Below are 27,225 nucleotides of genomic sequence, written 5' to 3'. Positions count from 1 at the left end.
AAGGCTGACACCAGACACTATGCATCTAAATTTTTCTCACTGAATTAAAAGCATTGGAGTCCCTAAGGCTATTAAGTCCATAGCTGTCCTTCACATACAGATCTCCCTGCTGTCCTGCCAATGTGGTTTGCACATTGTGATCTTGAAGATCTGTCAGTCATGTGAAATAGCAAATCTCTCTGAAATAGCAAATCTCTGCTAATACAAACCACCCTGGGCATATCAGTCCTCTCATGTTTATGTTATGCAACTTTGTCGCCACTCACGTGCTCCAATCTATTTATTGTTTGTGAATTTAAAGAGCTAGTAATTGCTGAAATGAGTGAAACTACCACATGACACTCTGCAAGACCACATTGGGTGGCAATGTTGGCAAATGCTCTGATGGTTCAAAAATGAGTTAAAATATATATTCCCAATACAGCCAAATTTAAAGCATACTGTAAATGTTCTTCCAACTTCAGCATATTTTATACTGCCTGCTGAGTACTTCTCAGTTGTGTCCCCGAAGCTCAGATTTTTACACTCTATGTCGACTGAATTCTGCCTAAGGAAGGACTGAATCAGGGCTATATTAAGGCACTATATTGGCACAATCAGTGCCAAACATTTAAAAGAGCCAAACTCCCAAAAGAAGTAAAATGTTTCAGAATACCAATAGCAATTATAGCACTATCAGATAATTTGGAAAAGGGACCACTGGTTCTGCTAGGGGCTGGAAACTGTTGGGTCCTTTTTCTTCTTAACTTCATACTCCAAAGCAGAATCAGATTGGTGGTCTCCAGTGCATTTTACTTGTGACAAAAAACACATAGCAAAGATGATTTCCTTATCTTAACAAACGAAGATAATGGGACCTCAGTCCTCTCCTGGCACCTGAGGATTCCCAGCACACCTACGCACAGATCTTCTCACCATTTTGCTGGAGGGAGAAGTGTCCCCAGAGAGAAGGCAGAGAAGACACGCTGCATGCTTCCTGCTGCTCCACCTCCCCACCTTGGAAGAGGGCAAATCCCAGAGGACAGAGCTTAGGACTGTGCTCACAGAAACTGCAACAGCAGTGTCCCCCTGTTGTGGTATCCCAGGCACATTTAGAATAGCAATACAGCCCTTGTACCAAATTACTGCTCACCCGCGAGCTGCAGGATGCTGTCCTAATGAATCATTATTTATTAATTTTATAGCACAATACAAAAAGCCCTCAGCTTCCTTCCCTCACAAATCAATGGCATAAATATGCAGCCTTTACTGGCAGAGCTGATCCCTACTGAATTCATGATCAGCATGAGAAAAAGCAACAAGCAGTATTTTTGTGTTATACCAAAAAAGTCCCCCGCAGGAAGGATAAAGAGGGCAAAGATATCAATTCTGATAAAAGAATGTAGATGACATTAAAATTTCATATAACTTTAATTAACTACATGCCTTATAATTTATTTTAAAAATAAAATGCATATTTATCGATTTGCTCTTTGAGGTGGATGTTATACAAACAAGATCGCACAAAAAGGCAGGGATGATGGCCCATTACACACATAGAAAGAAAAAATTGCATAACTCAGCTGTGACTCATTACAATACTGTTTTGGCATTTCAGTTGAAGACATCTTATTTCTGTTTCATTGCTAATCTACAAAATGTTCAGTGATTTTCCAAACAACACTGGGATTACATTACTCACTTTTATGAGTAGAAAACATCAAGGCACAAGATAGAATTTCAAAAGAACTAAAAGAAACATTTTAATAAGAAGAAAAAATGAACAAATACACCAAAAAAGTCACAAACAACTTGACAACTAAATTTTCCTTATTATAAATGTTTGGGTTTTTTTTATTAATTTCTGTTAAAAGCTGAGCATTCTTAGTACGTATGTGCACTAGCAACCTAGAAAACCTAGCAAGGGTTCAACCAAAAAAAAAACCAACCCAAAAATTCAGCAGTATTCTCCTGGTGAACTTTTCAGATTGTTGCTTTCATGTGCTCATGGTGGCCATTCCTCCTAACGCCTTGGTTCCTAATGTTTCTCATCACTGTGAATAGGATCCCAAAGAGACTTTAAACTGCAATTTTGATTTAACATCCCAATTTAAAATTCCCTCATCTGTCTGTAGAAAACCACCATTTTCCTGCACTTGTTTGCATTCTCAAGTGGAATTTGTTTACACCTTTTTTCAGCTACAAATTTTCTCTGACACAGACTTCGGGTGACGTTATAGGAGATAAGCATGAAGTAGTTGAACTATGAACTTAATTTGTCATAAATCAAAATCTCTGATCGTGCTTCTTTGCTTTAGTGGCAAAGGCAGTTCTATCTATGAAAGAAAGTCTGGGAAGGACTTTTAAGAATCAGACATAAGTCTAAGACACATTGACAGACTTCATACATTCAGCAAATCCCATTGATTACAACTGGGCATTACTCCCACTACATAGAGGTCAGCACCTGTGTATGACTTTGCCAGCTGGGGACTTCCTAGTTCTCAATGTTAAGAAAATTACTAATACTGACTAGGTTTTGATCTAGTCATTAATCCTTGTGCAAACTGAGGTGTTTTTGTCCCAGATCATGAGTTTATATTCAGAAATATTTGATGAACTTAACAATGACTAATTGATCCACTGAACACAATTATTTATCTTCAAGGATTTAGCCTTCAAGTCATGTTTGGAATTTGTGATCAGGCTCATCTCCAAAAGGAGGACAACTCTAGGATTAGGATTTCTGTTCCCAGAAATCTAGCTAAGTGTCCTGATCAAAACTTCTTAAGCATTGTCTCCGCTCCATGGTAAGATGAATGCAAGTATTCTAGAAAAGATACTGTTCAGAGATTGACTGCACCTATTTTTTCTGAGCATGTGAACTCTCGGGACTCAAAAATTTATGGAAAACATACATAAATGGCATGTTATCATAATCAAAAGTCTTAAAGAAAAAAACAGAAGAAACAAACATGCAGTAAAAAACCAAAGAAAATTTGGGGTTACTTGCATTATATTTATAAAGCTTACAAATACACATTGAAGATCTTTTCCTAGGTACATTGAACTATTAGTTCTACAAATAAAGTCACTTCATATGACCTTCATTTGGATTGCATGACCTCATTTCCATATACTTCCGTTCTCTAAGCTTACCTACTGCTACAAAACAGAAAATACTCTTCCATCACCAGTCTAATAACAATTATGATTAATGTAATTAAAATGGGAATTATCCCACAAACTTCAGAAGTCATCTGCTTTATTTTCCTCTGTTGGTATGTTTCAATCATTTATTTTTACTTCCACTTTAATAATGACTTTATTATTTCATATTAATTTGCTTTTGATAAATTAAATTCGACACACCAAGGGACCTCAAAGCAAATTAGCTCTTAGCTGCATCAGGCTTTAAAGATCCAAAACCAGATATTGTTTTTCCCTCGGTGGCCTCCATAAATATACATTAGACATACTGTGAAAGGGCTGAAGCTGGCAGCTCCAAAGTTAGCTTTCTATAACCAGAAATCTTGTACCACAAATAATCTGTTTTGGTTTTTTTTCTGGTTCTGCCCCTCCCCTCTCCCAAAGATATTTAGAAGACTTGGCTCTAAAATCTTTCAGGAATAAATGTACCATGTAAATTCTATTAGTATGTTCTGTATGTTTTCAGATTACATGAATTACTATTACATAATCTTTTTTTCCTAATTCTGTTTTTCCTTATCTTTTTATTTTACATATACACTACAGGAAGATTTCAAGGTTTAAATTCAAGCAGGTAATAAAAAAGAACTTCACAAGTGAAGTTCCCACTAAAACTAAATATCAGAGGCAGCAAACACATATAATTTGAATATAGATCGATTTTACCATACTTTTCCTTCCCTTGTTCTCAAGCCCCTGGTTAAAATGTATAAATATTACTTACAGCAGGGTAAAACACATGGCTTTTCCTTCACAAGAGAGAGTCCTAATGACCAAGTTACTTAGGATTTTGTTTGCTTGCTCTTTATCTGGCACCATCAGTCTCACATTGTTGGCTGTCTGATGTCACAGTTCAGTTCAAGTAATGACCACACAAGCCTCAGGCTCACGTGCAAAATAGGGTAGGCACTGAAAGCCCTTTCATTAGAGCTGTTAGTCACATTTTTAAACAGCCTCAGATTCAGAAAGGCAAGAGAAATAAAAAAAAGGAAAGGAAAAAGAAAATAGAAAAAGGTTTTCCGTTTCTTAGGCAAGTCCATTAGCCAGTATATTAACAGGAGTTATCTACCCCTTCCCTTCCAGTGCTAAAAGAAAAACTGAATCTGTGTTCACCTTAAAGAGAGGATTTTAATTGGCATGCAGGTTCCTGACATAATGCAGCAAAAGTCATGAAAGTAAAGGACAGGCACAACTTCAGGCACACCTCTTCCTTCAGCATTTCCAATTCTGCTTTTAGGGCAGGTCTACATCTGCATTTCAGTTCAGATCAGATGTTGCTTTTCAAGTGAACCCCAGGATTGTCCCACTTACATTGCAGCATGGTCTTGCAGTACACAAACTTAATCACTCTCAGATTGAGCTACAGTGAAAGATGCCCCACCAATAATGATTGGTTGGTCCATGAAGTCAGTCTAGAGACAGTCCAAAATAAAAGTCCTGAAAACACCAGCTGTTTTGCTTTCTCATCCCATCCATCTTGGCCAGCCCTACCTGCCAATGTAGGCGTTGGCTGAGATACCCCCTTGCCATTTCCATGCCCACTTGTTATTCACGTGCCCCTTCTCCCATGCTTAATCTGCCCCATGCCCTCTTGCATTAAACCCATAAGCTTTGTGAACTCCATTTTCAGGGTGACAATTAACATGTCAGCATGGCAGTGACATGGGTGGCAGTGACAAGGGTGACAGGTCATGCTTCAGACCACCAGTGGATCAAGGATGAATTGTATCAGAGTATCAGTCACACAATATTATACACATCAGAAGCAATCCAATGCTCACTTATGCAAATTTATACATTAGTGTAAAACTGGTGTAAACTAGAGCTGATTTTTAGGACTGTTCTCAATAGAAATTCTACTATCAAGATGAAATATTATCATATCACTTTAACTTTCTGTACCTAAGTTAATCACCTATAATTTAACTATCCCTTATGCACTTTTGTCTCACAATTAATGTTTGTAAGGTGCCTTAAAATTTTCCAGTAAAGGTGCTATTAAATTATTATTACTATTTGATTTTGAATTTAATAACTTCATCTGTTTGACATACTGTGAGTTGAACTCCTTTTCTCCCTTCCAGCTCCTCAACTCATTATAAAAACGCATTACAGTGCTACAATCCCAAGAGGAAAGCAAGCGATGCTGGTGTTCACAAGTCCTGTTCCCAACATTAAAGACTGGACTCCTCCCAGAAGGGCTATTAATTCCTGGACCACAGAGAGAAATGATGCTGGTGTCATAAGACTCTTCCATCCAGCTGGATGCAGTCAAGATTAAAACACTGGTATTTGAATAAAGGTCCTCACAAGTGAATTACTAATCACCAATCTGAAAGAGGCCACAGGCTACTTTTTTAGGTAAAACTCTTTCCTATAATATGCTGGTTATACGTATCTATACAAACATATTAAAAGTATGGCAAAGCTACATCATTGAGAATCTTTCCATCACCAGATAATTCCTTTCTTCACTTGCTTTGAGGGATGATCTATTAAGGTCTGGAAGAAAAATGTGCTACTTGGCATCTCTGCAGAGAAGTATCTGACAAATATGCGAAAGATGACCTTATGGCTCCAAAGAGCTCTTGAGATAATTGATCTACAAACACACACATTATCAGACAGCAAAGCAAATTATAACCAGCCACTAAAGGCACCAGTGGCTCAATAAATGATTTCCTGACATTTCAGTATATTACAGAGGCAGCATATCTTTCCTTTGGGGTTCACATCACAGCAGGTCTATTTTCTTTGTAAACTCTAGATGGAGATTCACAAAAAGAAAAAAAAGAATCTAAACAAAGCCATAAATATAATGGCAGGTTTGACTTTTGAAAATGAAAATGTCTTGCTAGGCTATTTGCTCAAAATCTAGACTGTGGCAACAGTTTTCTGCAGGTTTTCCTGTCTGGTACTTACGTGATTGTGTGGTACAGTACTGTATATATATTCCCAGAAAAATGGGAAATAAAAAGCCCTACATTTAAACTGACAGGATATGATTAAAGTAGCCTTTTCTCTCTTTGACATCTATACATACAACAGCAGTAGATGAAACCTCTGACTGTTCAGATTGTTATTCTTCCTCGCTCTCCAAATAAGTACAAAAACTCCCAAAATCCAGTTCCAGGCAATTGAATGGCTCAGAGTACCAACAATTCTGTATGTACATTTTGACCTCCCCAGTCATTGATTCAAATTTATGCCAAGCTAATAGTAACTAGAAAATCCAACAGCTGTGCATGGCTATATATGAAAAACTGATGATTTCAGGTGAAGTCCTAGCAGAGACCTGTCTATATAATCACAGCTGTTACTTTTGCTGGCCATTTCCAAACAGGTAAGAATGAATGGGCCACAGAAATGGAACTGTTTTCTTACTTCTAGAGACACACTGATGAGTCAGCATACAGATGTTTGAACGGCTATTACAGCAACCCTAAGTACTTACACATCTCTTTATGTCAAAGCACTCCGAGTGGTATAATTCTGTTTTCTAACCTGTGGAATTTCAGGAATTAGTCGGAAAACAAAATTTTGATTTATTTTGGATTTATCAGTAAAAATTGCTCTGTGACTATGAGAGCACCTTAAGCTTTCCAGACATCTCCTAAGAAGCAGAGATAACAGAATGTTTAGAAGCATCCACTAAAATTTGTTCACATGAAATGAAATGAAGGATCTCATCTCCAGACTTTGGCATACTTTTTTACCAGATGGACTTAGTCAGCATAGTTTCTTAAGACCTGGATTGAAAGCCACAAGTCACAGTGGCTACTCAAGATTGGGAAGCCCTTCATACAAAGAACCTGAAACAAAACTGTGCCCATGCACATTTCTGATCTGTGACCTTCAGCCTATGTTTCACAGCCACACAACTGTCAGAGGAAAAACAGTAACTGACATAAGCACAGTGGGGCAGATCCTATCTTTCATCTAACTGTATATCAGCTGGGAAACCTCCACTGGGACCAATGAAACTATGTATATCTAAAACAGCTGCAATTAATTATGCATGGTTACCTAGGGTAAAATAGTGCTAAAAAATTCTGCAGAAATACCCAGTTTCTGATCTGTGTGAATAAGACATCTCTCTCTGCATGTATATTCTTCCATCCAAGAGATGCATTTAGAATCCTTCCATCCACAAAAGAAAAAAACAGGTAAGGCTGATGGTAAGAACAGGACGTGGAACCAAAACACAGGGAACCTGGTCTTATTCTTACCAGCAACTTTGGGAAAGTTGCTCTTTGGACTCAGGGATACCATTTTCAACTATTTTCCTTCCTCACTCAGATTTGCTTTAATTTATCTTTTTCATCAACTTCTATTCCACCTAAAAAGTTGCACACACATAATGTAATCCTAAGTAAGTAAAAGTAGGATAACAATAAAAGCATACATGGAACTCAGTTGACTCATATTTATTAAGTATTTATAAAAAGGAAAGATAACAGAAATATGGCAGAATCCATCTCAGTGTTTTGACACTACGATATGGCATTCATTCCTTGTCTTGCCTTTTGTTGCTCATTTTGTATGTGTCTTTGGAAATTCTTTTTCTAAGCAAAGTTGAGTCACTGACTTTTATCTCATTTCTGGTCATGAATAAAAGCAGGAAAAAAATGGCTTGTGATGTAAAAAACACTTTTTTTAAAGAAAGAGACAAAAAGTTTCCAAATCAGCTACCTCTAAGTTACGAGCTTAGATTTCCAAGCCAGCAGTATATTGCTTTACCTTCATTGTTTTATCTACTGCTGTGTCATAAAAGAAAAGAGGTGAACATAGGCAGAAAAAAAACCCAGAATCATAATCAAGGGAAATACCAATTTTTTAAATGCATTTTTCTTTTTTTTCATAAGACCTTCCATGTACAAAAAAAACATTTTACGGTGCTGGGCTCTTTTCCACTCCCTTTTTACTACATTCTCTTATGCATTTCCTGATGTTACTAACCAGCATGCTACAAGAGAAATACTGATAAAAATCCCATAAGGAAAACTGAATTAGATTGATCTCTGTAACAACTTTGCCTGTTTGGGTGGGATACCTCTTTGCACAGGCAGCCCTTCATATCTCAGAATCCACTGCCTGCTTATTAATGCTAATATACATATTTTAAATATATTTTTAAAAAATACTAGCACTAAATAAAGACCATTCCAAAATAATCCTTGGTGACTACTAAATGCCACATATGGACATGTCTCCATAAACAGATAACAGAGAGATGGCTCCTGGAATAAGATTTCTGACCTTGAGTATCAGGAAAGGCAAAGCTGCTTCTGAAAGCAGGGAATGAATATAGCTGAGTTACATTGCCAAGCACTCAGCTGGGCAGCAGATACCATTTTGCATGAGTTTCTATGGATTCCTTTTACAGAAAGCTAGTAGGATGAGTCAGGGGAGGGGAAGAGCGAGATTAAAATCTACTAACCTGGGCTGATGCTTGAAGTGGGGTTGCAGAACTGCCAGTTCATGAACAAAAGGCCTACTTTTCTTTAAATGTGCTTATGGTCAGCATTTTGTCATTGCTAGTATAGTAAAGCCAATGTATCTTTTTTAAATTGAGTTGGACTCTCTTCCGGTTTATGGGTAAATAACAGAATGATTAAGTAAAGTCTGAGTCATTGTACTGAAAGATTCAGAAATTTGTGTTTGCACTACATTTCTGAGAATAATTTGGATCAAGATCAATGATCGTGCATTAATCTTTTCTGTGTTTGGCATTAAGGATATTTCTGTATCATTTCAGAAATCAGTTGGACTACTAAGTAGGTGGTCAAAATATTAGCTTAGATGGACATGGTATAAGGACAATAATCTACAACTAATATGTAGGCAAAGAATCTATTCATTCTGAAAATGGTGAAACTGCGTACAGAAGTGTCTAAAGGAAACCTGCTGAAATGGCACACTTACTTCAGAAAATGAAATAATTAGAAACAAAAAAATAGAGTACCTCCCCTTTGCAGTACTGAATTAGATGTGGATACAATTCAACTGAAATAAAATTCCTGTATTTTCTCTCTCTGCAACTTATCTTCAGTACTGTTGATCAGCGTATGTTTGATATCAGCAAACCTGGGACAGCTTCCACATTACCTTCAGTAGCAACACTCCTTACCCTAGGCAAAATGCAACATTTTAATCCAGTTCATGAAGTGAGATGGAAACATAATGCAGCCTTCTGAAACAAATGCTTTGGCACAACTGATTATCTATGATCAACGCAGTGAATTCTTACCACTACTACCCAAACAGCACGCACGACAAACGTTAGTACAATTTGTCTGATGGAACAAATGGACGGAAAAAGCAACAGAAATCTGTGAAGATGCTCACCCTCTTCACAGCTCTGGGGAATTCTGCATCTGGTTTACTCTAGAATGTAAGTTCTTCTATGCACTCACCCAAAAGAAAGCATAGTTTTAAATTCATTGATAGATAGTTGGATAAGTATGTCTCATAGAAATCCACCTATAGAAGTGTTGTGTGTTTAATATGTGCATCCATTTCTTGAAATGAAGGATCTCGTCACTAGCAGTTTTCTTCCAGCTAGAGTTTAAATAAATATTTGTTGTAAAACTAATCAATTTCTGTTTACCTTCTTCCAATCTGCCAATTTTGAGCAGTAATGAAAACAAGCTATAAGCTGAAAATAAGGCTTTAAGACATTGAAAGCCATTCCTTCTAACAAAGAGCAGACCATGCTTCTTTAAGTCATTATTTTCCTCAAGAGGACAGATTTCCTCATGCAGTAGAACACCTCTGTTCAAAGCATCACAAGGTGGAAAAGCATGTTGGATTCTCCATCACAGCAGTATTTCCACAGGAAGTAGCAGGGAAAGTTATAATAGTTTAGCTGGGTTTTTTTGGTTTGGATTGGATTGTTTTTCTGTCAATTCCTAGAAACCATTATAGTTTGAAAGTACTTTCTTTTGTTGGTGTCTTGGAGCCTAATACATTCATCATTCCACACAAAGAGAAGCAAGGAAACCCCTGGAAGTATAGCTATATATAAAAAAAACAATGCATGACAGGAAGGTAGCTTACTTTGTCCATGTTCAAACACATGGATGTTCTTCCAGCCTAATTGCATACTTTCCATATTCAAGCATATTTGATACTTTTTAAAGCACTATGTATTGTAAGTTGATCATCATATTTTTTCCACAGAGAAACAGTGACTGTGAAGAGCACATAATACTGTTGGCTTGAGTTTGAAATGGGATTGTCCTAAGGAGGTGTCAGGAAAATTCTCTTTCTTCCTCTAACCTGTGCTTGATGTTAAGAATTAGGAAGCACAAAAACCCCTCAACTAAAGTAATGAGAGGTAGCTACCCAGAAGGCCTGAAAATTACACTCTTGGTACATTATATGTTTAACAAATTTATACACATATTAGTAGTTGTTTATTTTATATACACACTGAAATACCAAAATACATATCTCAAAATAATTTTCAGCTAATTTCTGTAAAAAGTCTGAGTGTAGTCAAGCAAATAGTGTTATAAATTGTACAAATGTTCTTAAAACTCTACCTGTAAATATTTAGAGTGTGCTTTTAAACTGTTGGTTTTGCTCTAATCTTATGAAATTATTGTTCAAATAAAGCTGGCTGCAAGTAGTAATTCAACCAACAGCCTAAATAGATGCAAACCCAAAATGCAAATTAATGTGGAAAAAAAGAAAAACCAAACATTTTCTGTTTTCTTCTGTCTTTTAGGATGGTAATTATATTCCTGTTAGAACAAACAAGAGAAACACAGGAAAAAAGGATATACCAAGTACTACTATGAATTTTAAATAATATAGCTTCCTGATCCCCTCATGAAAATCTTTTGATAGCCTTCAGAATACATATTTTTTAAAAATCAAATTATAAACCTTCCAATATTTGACTGACAACCCACTTGATCCACTGGATGTAGTTGCCAGGATACCATGAAAGCCACTTGCTTCTCTCAGCAGTCTGTTAGACCTGCACACAGTGCCACACATATTCTTCTTTAATCCTGTTGTGACTTTTATCTGACCTTTCACTTAGTACAGTTTAGGTTAAAAAGAAATGTTTGCTCATGAAGAAATCTATGTATCTGATGATCTATATTCAGGTTACAAGCTGAACAGGAAAAGCTATGTGATGAAATTTCATGCCAAACTGTACAAAAGAGGGCAGGATCACAATCTGTAAGAAATTCATTTTCCTTTTCAAGAGTTTGCATGGAAGACGGATATGATGATCCTCAATTTCACAATATATGTCAATAATATCCAACAGTTTTCTATAAATATTCAAATGCTGAGGGAGAAGAATGAGACAAAAGAACAGAAAAGAGTGCCACGGTACTGCATATCGGTCGGTAGTCGTGTGGATATAAATTAAAGTTGCTCAAGACTATGTGGAGAAGTGTTACATTTTAAACACAAATTTAAGTATCACCTAAGAAGCAGAGCACACTCCTCAGAGTTTTCTAAGAACTAACATCAGAGTTCCAGCAACAAGAAAGAGAGAACAGAGACAGGGAGGAAAAAGGAATCAAATTAATAATCCTTTGAAACACGTTACTACTATGTTTCTTTATTACTGTAGGATTCTGATATAATTACACACTCAAGATTCTCAATTTCCTGTAAAAAGTTAGTTCTATCTATGGCCAGTAGACAAAGCACTGATAAGATAAATAAAAAAGTGGCCAAATCACGTATTTTGTAAAGTTAAAATAAAAGAACCCCATAATTCCAGCTCTTCATTTCCAGATACTGAATAGTGAAAATGGGTAAATGCTGACTAAACTGAAAATGGATAAACTCAATTTCCATGTGTTTCTAAGAGAAAGCATCTCTTAGATATTTTTTCCGACAGCTCGGAAAAAACAGCGCCAAGCGCTTCAGATCAGAACACTAGAGCTATCCCTAAAGGATCAGCAGCGGGTAGTGCAAAGACATCTTCCAAGTACAGATTTTTCTCAAACTTTATAAGAACGCTTCATTTACAAAACACCCATTTTATTTTCTCTACAAAGAGAGACTTTACTCAAGCTTTCCTCAATATCCAATAATGTGCAGGCAAAATTAACCATCAGCATCCAAAGGTTTGGTATGTTAGATATAGCCTTGGTGGTAACACGTTTATCACAGAGACAAGACAGACTAAATCTTACAATGTGGTAATTACAGCTGATAAGCTACCAGTAAGAATGGGTAAGAAACAATATTGCCTTCGGGAAAACTGAGTGTTTAAAGAACTTTTTCCAATCTCGTATTAGAAATAAAGTTTCAGATCCCTAGATTTACATGAAGAAAAAAATCCAGAATGTTTTCAATCATCTTCAGTTTTAAATTTCTGTCTATATTAATGCAGTATAAAGTAGATGTTGAGGGATTTTAGAACAAAAATAGATTATTGACTCTGATGAATTGACTCTTCAATGATGTCAGAAAAGAATTACTATATTTCAGAAACAAAAAATTAATCAAATCTAACCAGTTCTTGCAAAGACTTGTGGTTTGCTGCATTTTTGTTTTGTTTTGTTGTTGTTTAATATAAATTAACATTCTTCCTCTGCTAGAGCTCAATATCATGCCACAAGTAAAATACATCGACAGCTACAAATTCCTTGTCATCCTTTGGCAAGAAGACCTTGACTTAGGTAAACTTCTTTTTAAAGGTCTCATTCACCAAAGATCGACCTTGCTAGTAACGCCTTCTGACATTATATCATTTTAAGCAGATGTATCTTGGTTTTAAGATAGAAGACTTCTACAGGTATTATATTCCCATCCTCTGCAAAACTTTGAAAGCAGAGGAGCTTTGTTTAGGCCAAAGCAGAGAATGACTAACCAGATAGCTTTCCTCTATTTTCCTGTTTACCACACCATTAATGAAGCAGCAGGGAAGTATAGGATTGACCATGAAAACACTGGGAACAAAGCTAACTACTCTTAAGTTTTCTAAAGAATTGCATGGGATTTTCATAGTCTACCTGGATTCTGTATTTTTTCTAGATAAAAGCATTTTGTCTTTATTAGTGACAACCTCAGATAACCCAAAGTGTATAGACAGAGTATGCCACCTTAAAGTGACACTATTTGCACTTGAGGATACTACTCACACCTTTTGCTCACAGATTAAGGAAAACCACATTCATGAAAAATCCTTCCTTGCGTGATTTCTTCCATCTCCTGCCAAATGCATAAGGTTTTACCTTCTGTTGTGGTTTAACCCAGCAGGCAGTTAAACACCACACAGCCATTCACTCACCCCCCTCCCCCACCCCGAGTGGGATGGGGGAGAGAATCGGAAAAAAGGTAAAACTTGTGGGTTGAGATAAAGACAATTTAATAGGACAGAAAAGGAAGGGAAAATAATAATAATGATAAAAGAAAGTACAAAACAAGTGATGCACAATGCAATTGCTCATCACCCGCTGACCGATGCCCAAACAGTTCCCGAGCAGTGGCCACGCCCCCCTGGTCAACTCCCTCCATTTGTTTTTTTTTTCCCAGCATGATGTCCTATGGTATGGAATAGCCCTTTGGCCAGCTTGGGTCAGCTGTCCTGGCTGTGTCCCCTCCCAGATTCTTGTGTACCTCCAGCCTCCTCACTGGCAGGGCAGTATGAGAAGCTGAAAAATCCCTGACTTAGTGTAAGCACTGCTCAGCAACATCTAAACCATCAGTGTGTTATCAACATTATTCCCATCCTAAATCCAAAACAGCACTATAGCAGCTACTAGGAAGAAAATTAACTCTATCCCAGCTGAAATCAGGACACCTTCCTCCCCTATTCATCACTCTTCCCCAGCCCAAGTCACATCCTGAATGGTTATTGTCTGATCTTTTTGGTAGGTAGTTTGAAATTTCTAATGGATTTGTTATTATGAATGGCTGCTTCGATAACGCATTCTTTGTTTGTGCTGATACTGTTTCTGGATGAAAGTGTGAGGGTAAGTACTTGAAGTTCTAGAACTGTGTGCATGAAAAACCATCTTTTGAAGAAAATGAAAAATTATTTTGCTGTTTTCTACTTGCTGTATGACTGATAAAAAGCCTCTCATCATTCAATATGTAACTCATGAGATGCAAGTGCAGCACTACCACGAATAAGATAGGATTGTTTTCATGCTTTTAGCCTCTGGTAGTATCTCAGTGTGTTGAATATTGAGAATAAAGACACTTTTGCAGGTGGAATTCACTACTAGGATCTGACAGCACACAGCTGAATTACTAATGGGATTCAACTCAATTACCTCTTTTTTGAAACTTTCTTCTGTTTAGACCTGTTTAGAATTAAACATGTTTCTTACTCTCCATTAATGATTTTGGCTACTCTTTTCATATACCTGCAATCAAAAACAAAGGACAGGGTACTTTCATTGGGAAGGTACAGAGATGCTGTATTTGTTTAGGAACCAAGCTATATTTCTGATTTGAATAACTAGGATGAAACATTGTGACACCTGTATTATATATCTACCTTTGCCTCTGCTGCCACTCCTATTTTTAGAATAATATCCTTACAGAGATAGCTCAGGACTCCCAATGACATGGCTGCACTTAACAGTGATGTTCAAAATTCACACCTTCCATACCTATGTTGTACATTGGTCCATATTTCATATGTAAATTTGAATTCATGCAAATCAATCAGTAGCTTTTACAGATAATACTACTTACAGTGAATTCTATGTACTAACTTCAATGTGTGAAACTGTAAGACTTTTCAAGATCAGGATACCAAAGGCACTTTCCAAAAACACCGAGAGTGTTTATTCTGTTTTACGTATTGCAACTCTCAAGAAATGAGAATAAAACAAATTTCTATGTTGGCTTTCTTTAGTAATTTTGACACAATTTCTTTGCTAAATATGATTTGCCATTACTTCAGTGAAGGGGTAAGTTGCATGAGGAAAAAACAAACAGCCCTTGGCTGAAGCAATATAGCCAGCAAACAGGTCATATAATAGCATCAATTTGATATTACTATTAAAAATGTGGGTTTTTTTCTATTATCCCCTTCTGAGTAACTCTAAATAATTTCTTCTACTGCTTTAATAAAAAAAGCAGCAAAGATGAGCTTGGAAAAGCAAGTTTTGAGAATACACAGCTATCTGCTACCTGTCTTTGCTGAAAAGCAACAGACAAGAATCTCGGATCTCAAAAAATGTAGGATCTCTGAGAGATGTGCTAATGGCAATAATTGATGCTGATAGCAACTCTTCTGTTGTACCTTGGCAGCTGCTATTTTATGTAGAACTGCCAAAGAAAGCTTTTGTGTTGATCAAATAAAAAGTCTTTGATAACTGACTGAAAGCATTTGGTGGAATAGTACTTCAGAACTTGTTTATTTCTACCCAAAAGTGGAGTGAAAAAGGAAAGTATTTAAAAAAATAGAAATACCAGAATGCAAATTCATAAGAATATAATTTTGAAAATGACAAAACAGAAAATTTCAAACAGTTCCAGTCAAAACAACTCAATTGAAATGACATTTCTCAAGCTGAACTGCTTTATTTTATTTCACTGAAGTGATCAAACTATTTCAGTTGATTTTTTTTTTTTTATTTCACTGAAGTGATCACACTATTTCAGTTGATTTTTTTTTTTTTCTATAGAAGAATATTGCCTTGCAAAAAACATGTTTTCAGATCCATATTCCCAGATCTGTTCCCTTATAGGCCAGGCTACCAATCAGACTATGTCCTATAAAATACACCCCACAAATCCCTCAGAGCATTCACTATAGAATGATGAAACCTGCATGGAGTCCAGCCCACAGGAAAAAAGAGAAGGCTGACTGCTCTGCAAGTGCAGACCATGACTTAAAGGGAGAATTAATTTGATATTTTGGTCACTGGATAAAGCACAAAGCATTTTAACTGAGTTCACACTGCCACTCTCCTGCTTCCCCCTGAATATTCAATATAGACTATAAGAATTTGTAGGCAAAATCTACAAATCTTTTCCTGTTGAAAATTTCTGATTGGAAAAGTGTTGTTTTTAATTATAAAATCCTTTTTATGTACTCCCAGCAAGCTTAATCACTGATTTTCAGTTCAAGACAACTTTTTTAATGGTTTATTTCTATTTAAAACAAACGTGTTAAATTCAAAAGCATTCATATAGCAATTAAAAAAAAAAAAACAAAACCTAAAAGAAAAACTGAGCTTCTAACCAGTTAGATATAAGAAGTCATACTCTATCCATAATCCTCCTTCATCATGGTCATCTCTCTCAATCTTCATTGAAAACTGCAGCACAAAAATATCTCAAAGCTGGATTTGGTGATAGACAGATTTAAGTCAGGGAAGGAGAAGAGAATTCTCAAGTCAAGTGTCTTTTCCTGACTAGTCCTCTTCTCTACCCCAAGACCTTTTATTTGCCTCTTCGTGTTGTGTTATGGTTCTTTCAACTTCTGGTAGCACTAACAGAAAATGGAATTTAAACTAAGAGTTACTATAAAACATTACTCCTTCATAAGGCTCTTTTCATTATAGATTTTCTTTCACAATACTTCATAAAGGAGATCTGGACAGTTGTTCTCTATTTCATGGTGAAGGAACCAGGGGTTACACATCAGGTGAAGACCAGCTAGGAAACAAGACAGCTTTGAAAACAAGTCTCCTTGCTCAAAGTCTTAGTATTGTTGAAGTTAAATTTTAAACTGTCAACACTATTCTAATCTTGCATAATGTGAAGTCAGGATCTTTAGGGCTTTCTTTTGCCTTTTTTTTTTTTTAAATCACTCTGCTTGACATTTGATACAGCTCTCTACAGTGCCTGTAGATTGTATCACTTTAGAGATACATGACTATAAATGCTCTTTTCCATACTGCACAGGAAATAATCTCAAATATTTATCCTACCAAATTATATAATCATATTCAAGAGTTGTAATTTTAAATCAATCTATCTGGTGTTAAAGAAACTAGACAGCTTTGTTGGCTTTGTATCTTATCTTAGATTTGGTTAGCCTAAGCTGCTAGAATTTGAAAAGATGGCTTTCTTTTCCCCAGGGAAAAATATCACTCTGTTAACAATTAAAATTATAATAATTATACAAATGTGTGACAAATTAAATACAAAGCTTCATGTAGCATAATGACAAAGCATAATGAAAAACACTGAAGTACATACCCTCATGTTTAATGTCTAATAACTTTGAGAACTTAATATATTAGGAAATTGGAGTTAAAATATTTAATTTTTGATAAATATTCTTTACAATTACTTTTTATTAAAGTGTAAACTAATATAACAAGAAAATGCTAGATTAAAGGACCTTAGCCACATAGGATAATATTTCCCACAGTTCTTTTCACATCTTGGTTCAATGTACTTTGGATTTGCTTGGTTTCAAAGCAGAGTGCATGGGTTATCTTTCTCCTGTTTTTTCCCTGCAAGTGCCTGAGGTTAACAAGTTGTTTATTGATTTTTATGTTTATGTAATGTTCTCTTCTATTAAATGGGTAAATTCTGTATCCTACTGAGCAACTGAAGATGTTTGTTTTTACATAGTCTACGGATCTTATTTTTGGCTAGAACATTTTAAATCTCCCATCCACCGCAGAAAATCCCTGTGTTAGTATGAAAAATACAGGTAAAGTCATATAATTTGTTTTTAATTGCAAAGCAAAATATGGGATTATTTAGAGCTCAATCTTGTAATATATCATTCTATCATAACAGACTTATACTGTTGTATTTTACAGAAATCCATAATCTATGCACTACATGTACATGTATTATACAAATCTGAACTGATTTGGGATTCCATGTGGGAATATATGTGCTCACAGGACTACATTAGATCATATCATCTTTAATGCTGGGCTGATTAGCAGACTTCTTTTACTAGTCTGCGATTTTGGTTCACAAGCAAAATTTCTCCCTGTGTAAAGCATCACTGTAGGAGTTCCTATCAGCTTGTATAAATTAAGTTTCTATAAATTAAGTTTCCTTGGAGTTGTCAGAATTGTTACCCCACCCCCCACCGCCCCTCACTCCCCATTCTAATGGCTTTTTATTGCCTGGAGAAACCATGCACATTTCCACATTCATAAAAATGTTTCTTAAGGTGAAAAAGGAGTTCTTCAAATACTGATTAAAAAGTAATTGCCTGAGGCCTTGAGTGGAGCAGTAATGCTGAAATCAGCATTCATTTCAAAGTTTTTAAAGATATGAAGAGAAATAAATCCACATCTCTTACACACTTATTGCTAAATCACATACCGGTACATTGATCTCTCTACCCGCTACAGTGCAATCACCACAACCTATAGAAATACCATAAATTAAGTATAGCAACACTAGATGCTTCTCTTAGATAATTTGTCCGAATCTTTGTGCCTCAACAATAGTTCACTGGCCTTAAAGGAATGAAATAATTTACATGATCCAAAGACTTGGCCTGGAAATATGGAACTTTAACATTCATACTTTTATACAGGCACAATGACATAAATGCATAATCGTATGGTTACATGAAGAGGTGATGACTATTTGCCAGCTCTCAGCTAAAAAAGTAAACCACCTCAAGCTTCTTAGCTAATCTATTATTAAAAATGGACTTGATAGTGAGTACAAAGACTGTGTCTTTTCTCATCTTTGATCTACCAAGGATTATAGCCCTCTTCCTTCCTTTGTATTACAGACGAGGTTATACAATAAAAGAGAAGCTTGAGGTGAAACAGAGATGAAGAAGTTTCCTCCATGCAGGGCTCTATTTATACAAATAATCAAGTAGCCACATTATTTAGACAACATTGAAAACTGTTCCCTTCCAAACCATTAAGAACACCAGAACTTGCCAATGTGATGACAGCTGAGATCAGTTTTGGGTTAATATTCTGACCACTGTACTCTCTAAATGTCAAAAAGATTAAATATAGAAACTTATGCATGAGAGAGGGAGAGAAATTTGGAGGGAAAAAAAATATTTTCAGAGCCCAAGAGACACCACTGGCAGACTTGCTTCTGGCATCACAAGAGTACCTAAGGATGTAGAAAAGGACTGGCACCAGAAAGAGGAGGGATGGATTTTGATGAGGTTCAACTTCAGACACCCAAATTAGGAGATAAGTCTGCTCTTAAGATCTCTAGAGATGCAAACGGAAACCTCATTTTGGGGTTCCAGGTCAGCACCTGGAAGACACTCTCTGTCTCCCTCTTCTCATTGACCATAAAGGGATCCAACTATAATGAAAACATCATCATTGATCTCTTAAATCCTTTTGTCTACAGGAGCTGTATCAATACCCATAGAGAGACTATGGTGGCTATGCTGCCCAGTATGCCAACTACCATCCTCCACTGCCAAACTGAACTAGTAGGGCCAGCCCACACTAGTAGCCGGGGTAGACTCAAAAACCTCAGTACACACCTCATGCTTGTCCTTGCTCCTCTCCCACCTCTTCTTGTCTAATCTAAAGCATGAATAAGAGAACTAAATACAGTGCCAGCACCAGCTATCCCCACTTTAGTGACCGAAGGACAATGAAGGCAAAGTGGCTGCGGAGCTAGGAGATACAGTCCACTCTCCCTTGGCTTTCCTCTTTCACTGCACTACCTTGGTCTTGGCAACCTATACAAGCTTGAGGTGCCACACAGCACCACAGCTTCTTTCTAGGTATCCTGCACCTGTTTTTGCAGTCACTCCTCATCATCTCATCTGATTTGAGGCATAGTAGCACCTACCCATGCCTATAATCACCTATAACCAAAGACAGGATACCTCAGAGCAACCACAAGTCCCTATAACCAAGCTAATATCCCCAAGCTTCTTTTATAAACATCTGAGATCTTATCTGTATGATTCTTACCCCAGACATCAATATCTACCTCATTCTACAGAGCATGTGTTTCTCACCTAAATGCTCACTTATCTTTTACCTTTTTGCCACTACAGTGACAGAAATTCACATCATTTCAGATATTCTGTACAGTTTGTGCTACCCCTAATGCGAAGGAACTCTGGACACACTATGCTTATTGATATTGCTGATTTTTGCCTGAAGAAGACGACTCTGTAATTTGGTCTTCCTGCTGGAGGGCAGTGTTGTAATCACTGACACAAGCTCTAGACCTTCCTAACAAAGACATGTTTCGAGCAGCCCCTTTCGCCCAGTTTGCAAATGCCTCACCCTCCACCAATATTTTAAATTACCATGTAAACTGTTACAAGTAAGCCTTTGCAAATGGGTGAAATGATGTAGAACATTCAATTACGAAGTCTCTGCATGAGCCAGTGGCAGCCTCTCAAGGTTTCGGTTTGCCTTGCAGGACATCCCAGTTTGACACCCATTCATGGCTCCATTCTGAGAGATATTTAGCATAATACGAAGGCAAATGCTACAGAGGCAGATGTCCTACTTGCTACAGAGCCACTGGGGAAAAGAGAGCACATGTATCATTCAGCGGTAGCCTGTGAGTGAATAAAATGCAAACAGAATCTCAAGGAAGACTCATCCAGACAGTCTGGACAGAAGGAATGAGCACGTAATGTTAAAAGGATGAAGAAATACAGCATATATATATATATATACACACAACATATTTCCACATGTTGGAAAAAAGAGAAAAAAAGGCAAACAATTTCTCAGTAATGGTCACCTGTAACATTTTCAGATATTTATTTTCACCACATGCTTATCATTACTTAAACTCTGCTGCAACTCTGAAAAAATCCTTTTTCTTTTACACTCCAAAAATAAGAGATTTCATCGTGACTGTCAAAATGACAAAGAAATGTACCGTGACAAATCACAAAAATCACTCCAAACCAAAGTAATAAAAGTAGAAGAATGCTAAGTTTTTAAGAATAAGCTAAAGATACAATTACCCGGTGTAAGTAACTACAAATTGTATCTATCCACTGGTACCTTTATTGTGATATTCACAGCAGGAGAAAAATAAAAAAAATCTATGGCTATTATTATTTATGGGACAAATTAACTAATTGGGTTGGGAATGGCAAAATATCAGTCCAGTGGTGTGAGCATGAACAGTGCAAAGGATTGGATGCAGATATCCCTAAACCTCACAAGAAAAGCATCTCTCTTGACACCTTTAATGAAAAGGTAATTGCAGTTTCATGCATCTGTTCTGCCCAAGTAACAGGAGTTTCAGAATACTGGTAAAAAATATCCAGTAATATCATCAAAGGTAGAGCTCATTAACATACTAAATGTGTTCAGTGTTGAAGAATTTCTAAAATGTTATGATTTTCTGATACTTAAAATACAAATTTTATTATGATTTTAAGGAGGGATTGCAGAATAAGATTTAAAAAAAAAAAAAGTAGATTAGTTGTATTTAATTTTAGCCAGAAATGTTTTGTGTTGTAGTGGAAAGAATTCTCCTTTTGAGTGTAAACAGATCTACCTATAATTCAATTTTAACCATAAAACTGAAAAATCATTATTCCAGGAAGATTTCCAATAATATTTGAAATATACAATTTTGTTTGTTGAAGTCTCTGGGGGTTTTTGTTGGTTTTGGGGGCAGTTTTTTTGAAGAGGAGGACAGGGAAGCTAGAAACTGTGTACTTCCTCTTTTTCATTTTATCTGGGTAACCCAAAATGCTATTATTTATACAGCTTTAGAAAGGGACACTGGTTTCCATGCTAAAACCTAAAATGATTAAAGGTCTTCCTTACAAGGTTACCTCCAGCTTTTTCATATACACTGAAGTCAACACTATTGATGGGTGATAGTGTCAGCAAAAAAAGAATATAGCCTTTTTTTTTCCTTGTAACTGAAACTCTTAGTTTATTTTACCTTTAAGCAAGATAAAAATATGGCTTTGTTTATGATTTCACTGGTTACAATTTAATCCTCTGCAAGATCATTAAAACTTTTATTTGCAAGTCTGCATCCAGTTTTTATTGCTCTTTTAACTGAATCCAACTTCCAAATAATAATCTCTTCAGTTCTGAGTTTTATATTTGCATTAAATAGACGTGATTCCTTCTTAAGCATACAGGATACTCTCTAAACTAATGTATAAACATCATAGAAGTGCTTGAGGCTCATAGCAAGTACAGTTAGTCTAGGGATACAACACTTGCAGAAAGTATTTTAACTCATATACACTGGAAGAAATTTGAATGCTTAATATTATGCCAATAGATGATTAGTAATATTCCTGAATCTGGATTAAATGCTAGAGGATAGCAGATATAAAATAACAAAAAGTGATTTATAATACAAAGAATCTTTATATAAATTAGAAAGATTATTAACATACTTTCCCTGCTCATAGAGTAGTTTCATCTCCTCAAATAATGATGGTAGTAACATATATAACTATGAAATTATGTGGTATTTTTTACCCTGAGGACTCCAAAAGCAATGTGTAAATGCAATGAGGATAGCAGATATAAAATAACAAAAAGTGATTTATAATACAAAGAATCTTTATATAAATTAGAAAGATTATTAACATACTTTCCCTGCTCATAGAGTAGTTTCATCTCCTCAAATAATGATGGTAGTAACATATATAATTATGAAATTATGTGGTATTTTTTACCCTGAGGACTCCAAAAGCAATGTGTAAATGCAATAAACCAAAAAACAAGTTATATAAGATGTTCTTTTTGTCCCCCACTGAACACCGCTTTTTTCTGAACTAAGTAACAGTTGACTGCAGAAGTAATTGTACATATGTGTAAATGCAATAAACCAAAAAACAAGTTATATAAGATGTTCTTTTTGTCCCCCACTGAACACCGCTTTTTTCTGAACTAAGTAACAGTTGACTGCAGAAGTAATTGTACATAGTGTATAGCTAATAACTTTTGCTACAACTAAAATGGATATTTTTTAAAGCCACTTAATTTACACTGTTACAAATGTTGGCTATGACTATGAAGTTATCTCTAGAGAAGGTGTCAGAGAATCTTTCTTCTTTGCAAACAATTTCAACCATGTCATCCTGTTGTACTCTTGAATACACACCTTCTCCAATACCTTTTTCTGTGCAGATCTAAACCTGGAAATTCTGTATCATATCCATGACAAATGAACTTGGAGAAAATTTATCTTTGGCTGTAAGGTCTGTTTATAGGAATACATTTTAGAGCCATTTTCACCAACATCTTCAATTGGCAGAAAAACAAACAAACAAAACCACCCCTAACCAAACACGACGCCCCTCCCCCCCCAACAAATTGAAAATAATTATTGTGTTTCAGGGCCTTAAAACCATGTGTCATGTAGCATGGATGCATCCCAGCTATGTCATCTGGTTTAAGGGCCAGAAATCAGTCCTTGGCCCTGTTTAATTTATTACTATAAAAATAGCCATCGCAACTTTGACTTGGACTCCCAATCCCAAATGCTATCTTAGCTATCATCTTAGCTACTGGGCCAGCTTTACTTACCGTATTTCTATTCTGGATGGTATATCAGATGCTCAGTTTAGGTAACTGGATTTGAACTGGCTCCTGAAGATTCCCCAGTTGGAACGACTTCTCTTTAGATTTTTTTTTTTAAAGGAAAATTATATTCATCCATGAAAAGTTAGTCAATGCACTAGATACTTCAAAGGATATTTTGCTGGAAATGACTGGTATTATGGATGACTGACTAAGTAATGTTACCTACATGAAAATATGTTCCTTTTTTATTGATATTCCATACATTTTTTCTTAGAAACCAAATTCTTGGCTATTATCCATCTCTGTTTAATATCCTGCTCAGTGTGGTAGTATTTCCTTACACATTTAGATACACACACACCCTGAAAAAATCCAGACCACAGATTTTCAAGAGCACTGATTTCTATTTTCATTTTTATTCAGGCCATGTAACTACAACTGCAAATTTGTACTTCTTTGGCAGGTCTTGATCTTTTTATGAAAAATGAAAACTTTCTGGGTGTGTTGTAAGCATGAGGCCAGCACTCAGATAAATTCAGCAACTGACAAGCAGCATTATATCTTATTTCTATAGGTCCTGGAGAATGGCACAAGAAGTACCATGTAACTGACTTTAATGGAGAAAAAAAAAAATCACAGGATATCAGTCATAGTTTGACTCTGAGTTACTGGAGTAGCTATTGCATAATCTCCTAGATGGCACCCTTATGAAATTGTTCCTAATGCCTTCCCGCTTTCTAAAGAAGTCAGCTGAGACTACATTTTACTAAATAACCCAAGATTATGAGTAAAAATATATTTCTTTGTGAAGTTAAATGTTAATGTTCTATTAGTTTTTGCCAAATTTCTATACTTAGAATTGTCAGTTAGTTTAATATCATCTTTTAAGCCTATTAACGAAATGAAATGTTATGCAATTTATAAATATTTCTTCCACTGCAATTACATTTTACATTATTAGTTAATTAAAAAAGTAATATTAGTTTAATATCATCTTTTAAGCCTATTAACTTAAAGAAATGTTATGCAATTTATAAATATTTCTTCCACTGCAATGCCAATACATTTTACATTATTAGTTAATTAATATTGAGAAAAGTAATATAAATATGGTGCAATAATCAGCAGTATATGTATTCAAATGTTGGTTTGTTAATGTTATATATTTCCTCAAATATCAACTGGTAAAAAAAGAAAAGAAAATAATAATGCTTGAAGAAATGCATTACTTTGGTGGCATAAAATATGAGCAACAGACAATGATGTCCCTTATCACGGGAGAAATCTTAACGAAGATGATAACATTTTTCCCTGTTTTCTGCCTGCTGAGACATCCTATACTGGAAATGTTATTCAGGAGGCTGTAAGCTTCATTTCATGTAGGTGAGAACAGGAGAAAAAGAGCAATGAAAGATTAAGGTGAAAAAAGAAGTGAGACTAGGCAAAATTAAAGCATGCTAACAAAGTGGTAGCCCAGAAAACAGCAAATCACTCCCTAAATAAAAAAAAAAGAAGAAAAAAATAATTTAAAAAAAAGGAGACAGAGACTCATGTTTGCCTGCCCCTTCTTAGTCTGTTTTCTGGGTTTATAGAAAAGACATGGGGGGACCAAATCCAAATTTAAATGTTCCTAAACATCAGCATTTTTTTTCCAGGCAATACAAATCCCTGAAAAACATGACCAGTTTCACAGAGTACCCACGGGGTTTGCTCATGTGGACGCTGCTCACTCAGAGCCCGACAGCCCTGCAGGGACCAGCACAGGACTTTCGGATGCCCCATGGAGGGAAGGAGGGTCTGGATAGTCTCCTCATCAGCATGAATTTGTCCTTTCAGGCTCTCTTTAGGGAAGTACCAAACACTTGCACCTCCCGGTGAAGTGGATAGATTGAGCATGAAATCACATCTAGCCAGTGGAAATTAACAGTCATCGCTTATGACCCCTGTCTTTACTTTTTAAGAAAAGTTTTCTTAATGGAGCTGCTGAATTTGGATATTAAAAGTGCCTAACTCCCTTCCATTTAACTTCCGCCTTCTGCTAGCTCATACTGCCAAAATTATATTGCTTTAGGATTATTTTTTCCAACAGTTTCACACTTACAGATGTGGATGAAAAGGACAGGTGGTCCCTATAGGAAACACTATGAGAAATAATCAGAGGGAGAAGTCCAGAATGAAACAAGGCAGGACATGTTCTCATGCACCTGCTGCCTTTCCCATCATACAAGCCACTGGAGCAGGAATCGCGAAACAAGCAATCGCAAAAACTAAGCCACAGGACTCAAAACGCTACTGCACTTCAGAGATTGCTGCTAATATTGTGTATATTATAAGAGCACTCACATGATGTCAAACATGCTGCTCACTAATGAAATGGCCCTCTCTGGAGGATCTTTTTTAGGAGCAGAAGGAATGTTGGCTAATGCCTCCATAGCGAGTTGTGTCCCAGCCAGCCAAAAGCACCAGGCAAGGGTGGCCAAGCACAATACATTTTTAAAACTTTCATCTTCATGTCTATATCAGCTGCCTGAAACATGGCTGTCAAAGGACTTCAGAGTAGGAAGACATATGTGGAATGTGTTTGGTCAGGTGTTTCAAGCACTACAATGAACTTTGGGCCACCTGAACACGAGGGTGTGAGCAGAATTGTTGCACTCAAATACTGCAAACAGTATTTGCTTTATACTGAAAACCATCACACTGATGTGCCCTGTTGTGTAACAGGAGTTCATAGGAAAAACATTTGGGATGAGATATAAAACCAAGATCGATGGCCATTAATGGCCATAGTTAAAAAAGAAAAAGCCAAGGAATTGTTAAAGAAAGAAGAAAGCCAAGTAACACCTACACTTTCAAAAAAATTTCCATCGACACTGGCTGAAAGACATGACCTTTCCTTTTTGATGTCGCAGTCAGTCCAACTATCTAGGAATTTGTTACTTCCAGTCTGGACTGTTGCTAGTTACACGACAGTACAGGAATGCAACTAGTACAGCTATAGCTAATTATTTCAGGACATGCTATTTCCTCATTCATTTACCTTGTAGGGTCCTTTGCAAAGAGGAAAGCATGGTTTTAAAATGCACCGGCTACCAGTTTGTTTTCAAACGTAACTCAAAACTCAAAGTCCATCCTTGCGAGCCAAATGCCAGCAGCTGTGCCCAGTGCATGGCCACCAAGGGCAGGGACAGCCCCCTGGGCCTCCTGGGCACAGGGACTGCCTTGAGGCCAGCACCCCAAAGGCCTTCCTCCAAAGGATGCTGGGCAGAGAGGTGGCGGGCAGGGCTGCACATGGGGGGGCCCGTCACCCCCATGTCACAGTGCCACCACCTGGCAACACAGCAGTCACAATGCCCCAGGGAAGGATAAAAGGGGGCATCCTCCCGTGTCCAGCTGCCAGAGCTGGCCCAGCGGCAGTCCGAAGACATCCGAGAAGAAATCCTTGAGGAGCCAGTGGAACTACTTGGAGGGGGCTGAGGGAGGAAGACCGGAGGCGGGATGAGGCTGCTGGAGGTTCTCCGCTGCAAGGCCAGCTCCCAGTGGGACCACCTTCAAAGATCATCTGAGGGACAGAAATCCTTTTCAGCTGGATAGCAGTGGCCAGACCAAGGGAATGGCTTCTTGAGGAGCACTGCAGAGCTCACTG

The 27,225-nt window shown here is 36.7% G+C and overlaps 1 protein-coding gene across 1 annotated transcript in view; it reads right to left on the bottom strand.

Moving 5' to 3' along the window:
- Window positions 1–27,225, bottom strand: part of CNTNAP2 (contactin associated protein-like 2) — a 972,464-nt gene that overhangs the window by 943,987 nt on the left and 1,252 nt on the right. The window lies entirely within an intron of this gene.

The sequence above is a fragment of the Aptenodytes forsteri genome, unplaced genomic scaffold (genome assembly GCF_000699145.1).
Source record: "Aptenodytes forsteri isolate BGI_AS27 unplaced genomic scaffold, ASM69914v1 Scaffold282, whole genome shotgun sequence".
In the NCBI taxonomy this organism is placed as follows: domain Eukaryota; kingdom Metazoa; phylum Chordata; class Aves; order Sphenisciformes; family Spheniscidae; genus Aptenodytes; species Aptenodytes forsteri.
The sequence above is the reverse complement of the archived record's forward strand: the minus strand, read 5'-3'. Positions and strand labels throughout refer to the sequence as shown.